Here is a 14689-nt window from a genome sequence, read left to right on the forward strand (position 1 = left end):
TAAACTTCGGCTTACGCTGCATGACCATACCAACGGACGCCACTCTCGGATCGCAGGTGCACCCAGGTGATGTCTATTTCTTATAGACACCTGCTGCATCTGCAGATTGCCTGCTGCTGTGCAATACCGTCCACATAAGAATCAGTCCATATGATCGTAATTCCTAATCATTTCCAATACGCATTGAACAATTAAGTAATTTGAGTACAGCATAATGAATTCACTGTAATGGACAATAATAGGTCAGAAACCTGACTCGGACATAATTTGGTCCCAGACAAAAAAATATATATATATTTTCAGGTAGAGTATGTCTGTTTTAAATCCACTGCCTAAATTTCAGCAAAGGTAGTTACTGTATCAGTGTGCATACACATTTATACCCGGCCAGAAATGGCACATATTTATACCGATATAAACAGGCCTTTTGTTCTTACACAACAGAGAAGGTGACAGCTGCCTGATGTAAGCAGACCTGTGAATTTGATTAATACACATAATAAGGCTGTCATGGGAATGTATACATACAGTACACGTGTCATCAATCTCCCCGCTGTAATAAATTCATTGCTTGCACAGTCCGCTCCTGCCAAGGAAACCACTCGACTGCATAAAGAGGAACAAACAAGACTCAGAACTTCTCACTCCCTCCCCACCTCCGACCTGAGACTGACTCCTCGGGCTCATTTGTGGTCGCTCATGTCACAGTTATGTTGAAGGCAGATCACAAATTGGGTTTTATTTTCGAGCTATGAAATTGCTGGGCGATACATGGTGATGCTGTACTATCATCCCTGCTACAGGAGGGGGGGGTCAGTGAAAATTTCATATACATCTGATTCTATGAATCTACTATCAAAATACCCACACTACAGAGCCAAGTATACTGTACAATAATATCCAATACAACATACTGCCATCCCAACATCACACTAAGAGGGGTATGCAATATGGGAGCGAAAAGTCAGTGCTGGACTTTTCGCTCCACATCGGAGAATTTTCAGGGATAAAGTATCGTACGCTTGCCCGCTTTATCCCCGTATTCAATATAAAACCTCCGAAAACGGGTCCTGGCGAAGTGGGATTTGCATAAAAAAAACAAATTTTTCCTTGAAAGAATTGTAGGACCCCCCTAAAGCTGTAAAAACATGGGGGATCACTATGGGTCCCCCGTTTTAGCCTGCAAATGAAATTCGGGGATTTAAATAGCCGCAGCAGGTGCTTTTTTCCCCGACATTGAAGAAGTGATGCAGAAGAGCACTTAGGTTATTTTTTTCGTTTTTTTTAAGTTGTCCCATCAAATTTGGGGTACATGAAAATGGGTACTAGCATATTTTGATGTCCGTAAAGTAAGTTTTTAAAAATTCTGCAATTGTTCACCTGCCGCTAATAATTCTATTCTAGAAAACACCTGCTGCATACTTGCAGAATAGCCCTGAACCTATTTCCCTAGTTTTAAACAATTTTTTCCCATTTTTTTTTTTCACCCCATATTTTAAATACATTTTTTGGGGTGTGCCTATTTTTTTTTTTTTTACTTTTTTGGACAGTTATTTTTTAAATGTCATTCCCAGGGGTGCAGGCTATTTTTTTTAAGCCTGCACCCTTAAACCCCAATTCTGCACTTTTTTTTGACACCTATTCAATGGTGAAAAGTTATCCCCGTTTTTTATCAAAGACTTTTCGAACCTGCGAAAAGTCTTTGAAATTGAATATGGTGTAAAACCAAAATCTGCGATAATAACGTCATATGTGCGAAATTAATGCAAAAACTGAGTTTTCGCACCCATATTGAATTCCCCTATATAAGACCATCCATATCGTACTAACACCAATAACGACACAATGCCGAACTCACATCACATTTTGGGACGGATTCTGAATCGCATGAAGAAGCGCACTCAGCAGCGCACTCAGCAGCGTCTAATGGCGGTTGCCCGTACCCATATACGTAGTCGAGCCATTTCTTTTTGCAACTAAGAAGTTTCTAACCTCCTATGGTGCAGGTGTTGCACAGGGTACTGCAATCGAGATGGATGGTGTAGACTAGAGCTACATCACACAGATAGAACAGCAATAAGGCACCTGTACTTGGCCTTTGCAACCTCCAGTAATTCCTTCAAGAACCTACAACATTATTAAAGAAAGGAAATTGAAGGCTGACAGTAATCCTACACTCTATTCTACACAGCTATAGTTGGAAACCAGAGAGTATTAACCCATAGTACGGGTTGGCACCAAGAATAAACTTCCCACTCCACCACTCCACATTATCCTTGTTGTGCCAAGTAATTGTTTAATCTATTGGTTCCTAAACTGGGTGCCGGTGCACCCTGGGGTGCTACAGAGCGCTTGCAGAGGTGTCACAGGCTGGTGGTCCAGTACCAAATCAAGGGGTTATTTACTAAGCAGTGTTAGGAGACAGAGTGAAAAGTGATAAGGTGCCAGCCAATCAGCTCCCAACTGTCATTTATCAAACACAGCCTGTGAGATGACAGTTGGGAGCTGATTGGCTGGCACCTTATCACTTATCACTTTTCACTCTGTCTCCTAACACTGCTTAGTAAATAGACCCCCAAATTAATTATTTATGTTAATGTGATTGGCAGCCACCAGTACTGGTTTTGTCTATCAAATATATAGACAAACAGAAAAAGAACCCTGTCCACCTAAAGATAATTGAACCCAAAGATCACAGGTAAGCACAATTTACTTAATATAATAAGTTTTGCTGAGTTTCTCAAGTAGAGACTTTGGGTCTAGAGGTGCCGTAAAAAAAATGCTGATACTCTATGGCGCTGTGATTCAAGAAAGTTTGTGATCTACTGGTTTAATCCACTTATAAAAAGACATGAAGGCAGCATTCAATTGTTTCTCGCAGCTGCAGCTCCCGTCTAAAGTGACTGGGATCTATTACATTGTTTTGGGCGGCCCATCACTTATCGCGGATTTCTGCTCATAGCCTCCTGAGGTGCGAGCAGAAAACTACCTAAAGTAGGGCTTTTTTAGCGCCTTAACTGCAGCGCGCCCGGCATTTGGGCGCCTTAACTGGCACTTTGCACAGGAGAAACCGCTTTACACAGCTAAACCTGTGCATTTTGGGCGCAAGAATGTGGCCAAGGGGGTGCGGGCCATACCTGGTTGTCACCCGCTGAGGGGGGACACCAAGGTGTAGGCTCCCCCTCAGTGTCCGAACCCGGGTGCTGCACTGTAGCATTAAGTGCAGCACTCTGCTCCTGTCACAGTGATGGAGCCGGCACTGCCCGGCCTGCACCTCCCATCTCCCCATTGATAGCCATGGGCCGGGGTTCGAGCCGTGATGCCTTGCCCCCTTCCGATGCCACGTCCCTTCCCGAGGCCATACCCCTTTTCGGTGGTGCATGGCTGAGCTTGCGCATGGAATCCCTCCCTGCACACGATGTCACCGCGGGGAGGGACGCCAATGGGTCATCGTGACCAGCCTCGAGCCCTTTGTGTGTTCTACATATACAGTATATATTTTTGCAGTGCTGCTGTGGCTTTTTTTCTCTCCATAATCTTTTTAAAATCTCCCCTTCATCGCCAACAGTTGAACCAATATCTAATTTCGAGTGTCATTGTACAGACTCTTGCTGCCAGGTTGGTCAGGTTACTCCAGCTACTGGAAGCCCAATGCTTCCAAAAATGTTCATGAAGAAATCACTGCAATTTTGACATTAAGGCAGACCCCTCTCTGCTGCCCGGTCACTGTGCCCCAAATCTTATATAGAAAATTGTCCAGTTATGCATTTGGACACCCCTGCACCGATTGGGATGAAACCAATGCAAAGTGACCCACTTGGATCCAGAGCAGAGCTTAGGGGGGGGGGTGAGGTTCCCGGTTGGACCGCCCGTTTGTGCACGCCGGGCAGAACTTTGACCCGGGGAGCCTGTTCTGTGCCTTCCACTGGATGGATTTGGATGACATCACATAATAACACTTAACTTGGAGATTTAAACCCGGGTAATGCCGGGTACTTCAGCTAGTGTGTTTATAAACCAGCTTTAATACCTTGCTGTTATTGCCATCTCAGGATGGCGATAACAGATTCATATTTCATAATGTGTGAAGTATATATAGATACACACACATATATATTCATAAAGTCATTCATTGCTGCAAACAGCAATGTACTGTATGTGACAAAAGTACCAGAGGTCAGGATGACAGCCATACTAAAAACAGTGGGACTGTCCCACCTAAATCAGATGATCTGTATCTGCATCTGTATCGGGTTGTTAATTGAAGAATGTTGACATGATATGAATGTAGAAATTCAGGATGTCAACCTGGTATCAGTGTCGACACTGACATAATATTGAGATGTTCAACATGTTGACATTATGCATATGGAAAGGGAGAATGTTGACAGTACTATTTTATCCTAATAACAGCCTAACCCCAACCCTAACTGCAGCCTAACCACAAATTAACCCTAACCACAGTCTTAGCCTAACCCCAGCCCCAACCCATGCCTAACCCATCTCTTACTTAAGGTCGATTTGGCATTTTGAGTGATTTGAGGTGCGATTTTCAATCGATTTGTATTCGATTTTGCTTTTGGGTATTTACTAAAGGCCAAATCGAATGTAAAATCGAATTTCAAATCGAATTTGTGTCAAATCGACCTCAAATCGAACATTGAAAAAACATTGGTAATTTTACATAGCCCAACAGACAAAACTCTTATTTACTATCATTTGATTTGAAATCGACCTCAAAATCGGACTTCAAATTGAACTTCAAATCGCCAAATGAATAGACCTGCTTCTTGCTTTCGATTTGAGCATGAGCAGGTTAGATTGACACAGATACATGCATACATCAGTGAGATGCCTGCATGTATCTGACTGTAAAAGGCAAATAAACAGTAAAAAAAAAATTATGTGAGGTCCCCCCCAAAACAGAACCAGCCCCGGACTGTTCAAACCCAGTTCTGGTTGACTAAGTACAGGGAAAAAATTGCGTAGGGTCTCCCTATACTTAGTACAACCAGCACTGGGCTATGGGAATCAGTGCTGGTTCTGGAATTACAGGGAAAAATTTGTGTAGGGTCTGCCTGTAATTCACAGAACCAGCCCTGGACCCTTTCTAACGGGGGACTGATGCCACAGCCAGGGGCAGGGTCGGATTTCCCGCTAGGCATCCTAGGCGCTCGCCTAGGGCCCGGCGGGGACCCAAGGGGCCCTTGCCCAAAGAAATTAGTCTGATCACAGTGCTCCCAGAGGAGCACTGCGCAAGTACTGCATGACGTCATGCGGTCCCGCCTCCACTCCCAGTGAGTCCCATGCTGCTGTATCCAAAGTGGCCTCCGGGCAGACACTGTGACACAGCTGCTTGCGCAGACGCGCTGCAGTACTTAGGCGGGTTCCCGTCGACCTGTCCCCCGCATCCAGTTCTCTACTGCCGCTGTTGGAGCCAGCAGGTAAGTGTGAGTAGGGGTCTATGAGGAGGGACTGCGATGAGGAGCTATGAGTGAGGAGCGCTGTGATGAGTGAGGGGCTGTGAAGAGGGGATATGAGAAGCTGTTAAGAGGGGATTTTAGGGGTTGTGATGGAGGTGACTGTGATGAGTGAGAAGGGCTATGTTGAGGGGTATGAGGGGCTGTGATGGAGGGGCTGGGAAGAGGGGATATGAGGAGGAGGGGCTGTGATGGAGTTGACTGTATTAAACTTATACTGTATAAGGTGTGTGTGTGTGCTTCTTTCAACATTTCTTTACAGGTGAACTACAGGTCCCAGTGGGCCCTTAATGCCCCGCATGCTGGTACTTGTAGTTCTCCAAGTACCAGCATGCGGGGGAGGCTTGCTGGGAACTGCAGTTCTACTGTAAAGACAATGTTTTTATTCTTCTATTTTTACACTACACTAACACAATCAACCCGCCACCCACCACCCAGGGGTGGCGGGGATAGCCCTGGGCTATCATCCAAGGCTAGGGGTGCCCTGTAGAGGGAAACCCCTTTATTGGAGGGGTCTCCAACTCCCCAGGGATCCCTGGCCTGGGCTGACTAGCGGTCAGGGCTGATGCTGCGGCTGGGGGGCCCGGTGATAGGGCTCCCCTGGCTGTGGCATCAGTCCCCCGTTAGAAAGGGTCCAGGGCTGGTTCTGTGAATTACAGGGAGACCCTACGCAAATTTTTCCCTGCAATTCCAGAACCAGCCATGGTTCCCATAGCCCAGTGCTGGTTGTACTAAGTATAGGGAGACCCTACGCAATATTTTCCCTGTACTTAGTCAACCAGAACTGGGTTTAAATAGTCCGGGGCTGGTTCTGTTTTTTTTTTTTTTTTGGGGTGGGGTACCTCACATAATTTTTTTTTAAAGTTTTAACTCTTTATTTACTTTTTACAGTCAGATACATGCAGGTATCTCACTGATGTCTGCATGTATCTGTGTGAGAATGAACTGCACATGCTGAAAGTGAAATCATGAAGCAGCTCTATGCTGTCGGGGATTTGCAGTTCAGTTTGAGGTGTGATTTGCCGTTCAATTTGTACATGAACATCCCAAATCGAACAGCAAATCACTGTTCAAAACCGACTCAAATCGAATTTGTTTTGCAAATCGCAAAACAAATGGAACTATAGTAAATCTGGCAAAATCACTGTTTTTTTTAAATTCGATTTGAGAAGAGCTAAATCACTCTTAAAATCGACCAACAAATTTACCCCCTGATATCAACATTTGTCAATGTTGACATATTGATGGTCGATATGTTGCATGTCGATATTGTCAACATCGCCATTCTACGCGACTGGGTTGACCTTCTGAATGTCCACACAGTAATTACATACCGTATCTGCCATCTGCTGCTGAGATCCTTCAGCACTGCAGTTGTGAAACACAATTAGGACGGCATAGAACGACATATCCAGCAGAATATCCCAGTGTACAGGAAATCAATGCACTGACAATACAGAATATTTCTCCTCATAACACAGTGAAGCTGTTACATACAAATATTTATCTTTTGGCCCCGATTCTGCGCCTTCTTTATCGTAAAGCCACGGCAGACTGCTTACTAGTTTATACTATACAAAGATTGTATAGTATAAACGCTCTATCAGTGTATGTCAGATTGTTACCATAATGTAGATCTCTAAATGATCACTTAACTAAAATAAATAGATGGACAGCAGTATGATCCTGGAACTCAAACAAAAGAGGCAGATCCCTGCCCGTCTGTACTATAAGAAAGCAAGTCCCCATCCCTAAACCTGTCCCATTATGGGTGCAAAAGATCCAGTTGAAACAGACGTCCCATCTCCGTCCTTACAATAGAGACAGAAGAGTGGTCCTCACTCACCCCCCCCCATTACACAAGTGTGGTTCATAGGACTTAGCGATCTCCATCAGTATGCTGATACCTGATCCACAGAAGCAGATCTCTTTCTTTGATGCATGTGCAGTATGGTGAAAATCCACGAGATCCCTTTGCAGAATAAGCCCCTATATATGTCCACTTTGGATGAAGGTGGTGGACGAAGTTGCATCCTTATGCTAATGCCGTGGCCGATAACTTCCTACTGAGACACCCACTGGCTGCGGCGTTAATCCATCACTGTGCATATTTAGAGGCACCATCGGCCTCCCCATCGAGGATTGCACCAGACATATAAAGGTGCCAATTATCTGTCTGAACATGGCTTCCAGCGTCAGTGCAGCTGCATCTGTAGACGCAGCCGCGGGCCGCGACATGCCTGCATCTGGCTAGCCCCTCCCTTGTTAATCCCTTGGAATGCTCACTAAAATCCCCAGCTCTTGCGTCCAAATTCGTTCTACGTCCATCAGCGGTATCCATTGAAACGCATGCGCAGTGCGACTCGGATGCAATTCTCAGCCTGAAAACATTGGCCGCTTGCGTCCGACCATGCAACCACCTCTAAATCAAGGCCCTTTGCTTCTCGTTGCCTTTCTAACGCTTTCCTTTTTTTGCTCCACGTTTTTATGAGGCTATAAAGTATTCATGCAATGAGTTGCACAATTTTGCCAAGTATATGACAAGGTTATAGCTGCTACAGGCTCCATGGTTGTGGAGCTTGGTAAATCCAACAGCATAGCAGCTCTAACAGAAAACTACGGGGGCTGCTTTGCGGTCAGAAATTGAGGGACCTCCGATATATGCTGCGGTCCCTCTTTGTTAAATGCTGGGGATCCTTAGATTTTGCAGAGAAAAACTGGTATTTTCAGAAGATTTCCAGCAATTTCATTTTAATTATGCCCCATTGCTCTCAATGTACAAAATGTAAACACAGGTCACAGAGCCTTCATCTGAAAAAAACTAGAGAGACAAATGCGGAGAAATGCGTGAGCGAACAAATTAGTGCTGGAACTGCCGCTACGTTATATTAAAACATTGCTCCTGCAGAGCTGCTGTGAATATTAGCACTTACTGGACTATGGGCCTGATTCAGACCCGCTCACAAGCACTATGCGCTCGCAAGCGGGTCGATGGTGGGGCATTGCGTACGTGTGGCATGAGCAAACCCCGGAGCGAGAGAGAAATTCTCTCGCTCAGGGGCTCACTACAAATGGGGTGGCTGTCGATGTTGATCGACAGCTCACCCCGTTTTGTAGGCTGGTTGGGGGGGTGGCTAGACAAACGGAGGCGTTCCTGAAGGAACGCCTGCCATTTGTAGGGGGCGGCCCTACTGACATCACCAGTGATGTCAGTAATGAGCTTCCGGCTTTATTAGAGCTGGAAGCTCACTGGGGCTTGCGGCAGACGAGACCCTACCACAAGGGTCTCGTCGCAAGCCCGATGGTCGCGACCATCACCTGGCCACTCGCTAAAGCTGTGGGTGGTCACCCACAGCTTAGCGAGCGGCCAGGAGGGAGGCCGGGTTTTTTAAAACAAAGTGGCCACCCTGATTCAGAGCGAGCACTTGCTTTTTGCCAGCGGCTCTGAATCAGGCCCTATATGCAGCATTTTTAAAAGGTACAGTTGAATGTTCTACATTCTCTCAGTGAACCTGGTTTGATTAAAGTATCTCTGAGTTTCAAGTAACACACGGCTTATTGTTGCAACTGTGACAGCTCATTTATTTTTATCACTCAGTTATTAATACATACTGGGGTGGATTCTGATTTGCAGGCAAAGAGTCAGTGTTCGCGGGAAGTCGCTAAATCTTGACTTACTGCTAATAAGAGTTTCTGTAGGAGGAGGATTCGTGCGGCTACAAGTTGGAGCTGCAATCATTAGTATCACCATGTGCACCAGCCCCTTGCTAGAATACTGCACTAACCAGTCACTGTGCGCACCATTGAACACTCCAAAAGCCCTACAGCGGTGCAAAATATCCGTCTGATCATGGCCGCCAGTGTTACTGTGGCAAAAGACGTAGTCAATGCACGCAACATGCCCCCATGTGGTTAGCCACCCCCTCCTTTTTACCACCCACCGAAATTGCCTCTTAGTGCATCCAAATTCGTTCTGCAGCTCCCGCTGTTAACCATTGGGACACATGTGCAGTGCAGCTCCGACACGTGCTCAGACTGAAAACATCGGCCGCCTGCGTGCCGCATCGACACTCCATTCGCCACCGAATCAGACCCAAGGTGTGACAGACCCCCGTTAAATAAATATATTGTCAAATTTCATTTGACTAAGCCAGAGGCAAAATGCCGTCCCTTAAAACTGTACCAATGAAACTACATTCACTGTGCAGGAAGTAATTATACGTACTGTAGTGTATCGCAACATGAATGCAGCACGCTGAATTATTGATTTTTCTGTAAACATTAAACTTCCATGTAACACAACTTAAAACAAAAGACTCATTAACCCATTCGCTACTGTGTGTTTTCTCACCCGTGTAACCCAAAAAAATATATATATTTGTTTTTTTTATTGAAATTTCAAGAAGGGTTCTTGTTTCACCAATAATCCACCTTTCCAAAATAGTAAAAAGCAGGAATCTATGGGGTAAATTTACTAAGATTCGTGTCTGGCCGAGATTGCACTCTCGTGCGAGTTTCCCCTGATTTTGCAACTCGGGAGATTTACTAAAGGCAAACATATGATCCAGCACAGATATAGGAGGACCAAACATGCAAATAGAAGTCAATAGACCATTGATACAAAACGCAAGTACTTTCCATAGACAGGAATACAATTCACGAATTTAGTAAGAATTGTGTTTAAAAACACAATAGAAGAAATTAATAGAAGTGCCTGTGGGCTGTGTGCTCTGCCGAAGCACTGCACAGATTAGTGCATTTTCTTATAACCAGCACTGGGCTAAACCAGCCGGGGTGGTAATGCCATATCGGGGGGACACAGCATGGGGTCCCCCTGCCAAAGCATTATACAGCCCCAAACTGGTCAACCCAGGGCTGACAAACCTCGGAAAGTAGGGACCCCTCTGTTGAGGATCTACCAGTCCTGGGCTGAAAGCTCAGGGGTCTTCCATGCACCCCTGGTGGTGGAGGGTGTGGGTGTAAAAATTAGAGACAATATTGTTTTACAGTGGGACTACAGGTCCCAGCAAGCCTGCCCTGCGGCACTTGTAGGACCATAAGTTCAAGCAGGCCATTGGCACCTGTACCCCCACTGTAAACAAATTATTTGGAAAATAAATAAAATAAAAGTACACACAACCACAAAAGGGTCCTTGCACAAGCAGTCTGATTTTGTACCAGATCTCTGCTGGAGGAAAATCACAATGCTTCTTTTAGTTTTTGTGCCTTCTAGAAGCATATTTCTATGTACACTTTCAATCAAAGAGTCTCCATTTATATTGTTTTCCTTGTGACAGCATTGTCTGCTCACACAATGTACATACACCCCAGTACTGTCCACAGGAACAACCAAAAGTCAGAAAAAGCAGAAACTGTAGAACGTTGTAATTCAGTATAACATATCTTCCACTTGCCCCAATTTAGGACATGTGTCCCGATTACCAGAGCCGTAACTAGACTTTTTGGTGCCCTGTGCCAAAAAGAGCATAGTTGCCCCCCCCTATTTTTCAAATAGGGACATAATGCACCTCAAAAATGGCTATGGCCCCATGGGGAAGGGCCAGGGAAGAGATAGGGGCGGCCAGGAGATGCTGGGGATAAAATAAGAGGAAGCTACAAGTGAGAATGATAATAAACAGGAAATTTGACAGGCTCAAACAGTGCCCCCTGCCCTGCGGTGCCCTGTGCCAGGGCACAGGTCACACTACCCTAGTTACGGCCGTGCCGATTACAGGTCAGTTGGGAGAGGTGCCCTGCTGGCAGGTGTCTCTTCAATGCCACCACACATAACCATGTTAGATACACAGTGTTAAAGGGATGTTTTGCTGGAAAAGGAAAGTGAGCTGGGTGCAGCCCAGCATGTTGTTGTATGGTGTGGCGACACCTCCGCTGGCCCTTAGCCAATCATGGCTATAGTGCAGGAACGCACGTGGGCCCTGTCAGTCGGTGCAGTATAGTGTATTTCCGTTTTGCGGGTATCGGGAATTCCATTTTTTTTTTTCAGAAGACCTTGGATTCTACCTGGGGAAGGGAACCGACCCCATGCTATGCATCCCCCTGCTACAGCATTACCACCCCAGCTGGTTCAGCCTGGTGCTGGTTATAGAAAAATAGGGGGAACCCCATGCCGCTTTTTCCCTCCGATTTTCCTGTACTAGAACAAGCTCATAGGTCCGGAGCTGGTTATGCTTTATATTGGTGGCATGCCAATATTTTTTCTGGGATCAGAAGAGGTTTCTTTTTGGACTGTTTGTTAAAATAATAAAAACTATATAGGCCTGTTCATTACTTATTATTTATCTCCTTAAACAATCCCTTTGATGTCCATTATGTTTAATATCTCGCAAACGCATCGCGGCATGGATGGCGTGACTAGTGTAGCCGCGTGTATGGCATGCACATGCCATAGACTTCAATGGGGAAACTACGGCTATGCCTAGATGTGGCATGGCGAGAGCCGCGCTATGCCGCAATGCGTGTGCCCAGCAACGATTTCGATGGCTACACCTGTATGTAAAAGTTGTGTATGCAGACATATTACTCTAGCCAAAGGCCTTGGAAGATAGTGTATTAATAGAACATATTGTTTCAAAGCTAGAACAGATAAACAAAGCAGAATTATGGTAGAATTATAATGTTACAATGCCAGGTGTTTGCCCTTGGCATTTCATCTTATACAATATTAACAGTCTTTGTTATTTAATTGTGGTCAGCTAAAAGGACACTATTCAGGAGATAATGGTATCAAGCAAAAGCAAATTCGAGGGGCTGGCAAAAATGAACATTATGGATGGTTAGATGCAATAGCATGTGTGTGGCATTTGTATAGGTCATTATATTATTTGAGAATATATGAAGTGCTTAGAAATAGGATTCGAATTAGAAAAACAGGTATAGATGGCTTCTGTTTAGCATTTAGCTGATGCAATCATTATGGAATGTTAACAAGCAGGCTTATTTCTGCAACCAATTAAAATGTTCTCTTTTCTCATACAGCTACTCAATATTTATTGTTAACACACAGGTGCTTGCCAAGGACTCTCTCAACCACAAGATGATAAAGCCCAAAAGTGGAGAAGTAAAGTTGCCACTAAGGAGAGAACATAATGTTAGGAGCTAAAAGATGACAACTGACCATTTACAAGAAAAATAAAAGCCAAAGACCAATCATAGACAGGCTTTTTTACGTAATGAGCTCTTATGAACAATCGTAAATGATGCATTTATCTTCTAAGGCTGATATCTGTTCATTTCTTGGAATTGGGGTGACGTGCTATGAATAATTATGAATTAGCCTAGATTGTATGAAGTGAATAAATATCAAATGAGTTGACAGTTAGGATATTCTGGATTGTGACTGTCTCCTGAGGAAGCCACTGACATTCTGTAGGTGGAGAAACATGTAGAGAGAAGCATCAGACTGCTTGCCGCCTAACCGGACCACTGGCGGTTCAAATTTAGGACTGGCTAAAATACTATTGAGACAGAAGATCACAGACGGGTGACTGCATCGGACTTACCATCTATACCGGTGTATATATACTTGCCCGCAGAGAGCCAAGAGAAAAGTCCAAGCCGGCTAAGTGGATCCGAGCAGACCGTGAGTTACACCATTTAAAATAAGCATACATGCATAATTGGTACACTCGTTTCTGCCTGTGGCAAACCTTGTTGCACTAAATCAACGGCTTTGCAGTCTATCCTAAAGTTGGAGTGGCTTGTCCAAAGAATAGCCACCAAATCCGGGAATATTCAATAATTATATCGTGCTATAGAGGGGAGTCTCATGGTTTTGTGAGCAGCATCGGAGCTGAGAACTTTTTAAAAAAAATCTAAACCAGAACGGTGTTATACCAATCCTCTGTTGAGGAAATCAATATCCGGGTCTTTAGCAACATTGTTTCATTGGAAGTAACAGACACTGATAAATATTGCTACATTAGATACGGATTTTTTAAAATAAAGTGTGGCTTACAGCTTATGGAAAATAGCCACTATACTAAATGCCATTAGAGTTGAATAAATTGTGCTTACAATTCATGATCATATGTTTTAGAGATAAGTTCACAAGGGCACACAAGTTCTATTATCGTTTATTTTTTCTTATGCTACTAATTTGTGCTAATTGAGTTTATTACCTTTATTTATATGTTTATATTTATTTTTAATATATATTTTTTTTGTCCATACCTATGCATTTTATATGTGGTTTTAATTAATTTAATTTGATTTACCTTGCTTATTAAATTTCATGCTGGTTAGCGCCTGTCAGTGTGTGTTTTTGGATTGAAACCTCTGGAAATTCATTGCCCGTGCTGCGACACACAAAGGGCATACTGTTGAAAATTTTTAATGAGCACTTGAAGTAAAAATTTTAAGTACTTCGATCCTCACTGTGAGGACATTCTGTTATTATTACTTTAATAGTGGTGTTTAAGGATGCATTTAAAAAAAATACATAAATCCCAAACCCCACACAAATTGAGACGAAGATCCCGATCTCGAGATGACGAGACAGTCCATTGAAATTGGGACTGCCCTGACATATTAGGGATAGCTGGGAGGTATATTACTAGGTGGTAGTACAACTTTAAAAGACAACTTTTGCAAAAACTGAAAAAATAACCGCTATATTAAATAATAATATTTTTTTTTTCCAATGTGGTCACTGTTTAATATCGTAAAAGGAAGGAACGTATTAATCAAATTTTTGTAAAAACTCCTATTCTCTGTGTGTAACTGGATTTAGATTTCTGGCAATAAGCCTGACAGCTGCAAGCTGCCTGCTCGGAATGCTAAAGGCCAGTAATGATGAGAGTCTAGCAGTTATTACCAAACTGTGATTAATATATCTTCTTTCCTTTAGAGATCTGAAACAATCACCACATTGCAAATAAATATTTTACTGCAATAACCCTGATATTAGTTTGCCATAGTTGTCATTTAAACGTTATCACTCGGAGCTGCATGGTGAATAACCTTTGTAACATGTACTTTGGAGTAGCTCCGTGAGAAACACACGCAGGTAAATCCTTCTTCTCCTGCTTCAAAGGTGTTAGGGGACGAGAGGTTTGCATGAATTAATGAAAAGCTGTTACTGTGAGAACATTTCTAGCTTGTGCTAAGCTTCTCGGTGCTTTAATCAAACGGCGCGCTGTCAGTGCAGGGCGTACACTCTGAACATCTCATTTCCCCACTGGAGCCGCCAA

General features: G+C 43.9%; 1 long non-coding RNA gene across 2 annotated transcripts in view; it reads left to right on the forward strand.

Moving 5' to 3' along the window:
• The window catches only part of LOC148481243 (uncharacterized), a 100938-nt gene extending 87274 nt beyond the window's left edge, over positions 1-13664 (forward strand). For both annotated transcript variants that reach the window (XR_015871931.1, XR_015871932.1), the window contains one exon: positions 12505-13664. This is a non-coding gene — a long non-coding RNA (uncharacterized LOC148481243). The remainder of the gene's footprint in view (positions 1-12504) is intronic.
• The last annotated feature ends 1025 nt before the right edge of the window (positions 13665-14689 follow it).

The sequence above is a fragment of the Taudactylus pleione genome, unplaced genomic scaffold (genome assembly GCF_031769625.1).
Source record: "Taudactylus pleione unplaced genomic scaffold, aTauple2 ptg000587l, whole genome shotgun sequence".
Taxonomy (NCBI): domain Eukaryota; kingdom Metazoa; phylum Chordata; class Amphibia; order Anura; family Myobatrachidae; genus Taudactylus; species Taudactylus pleione.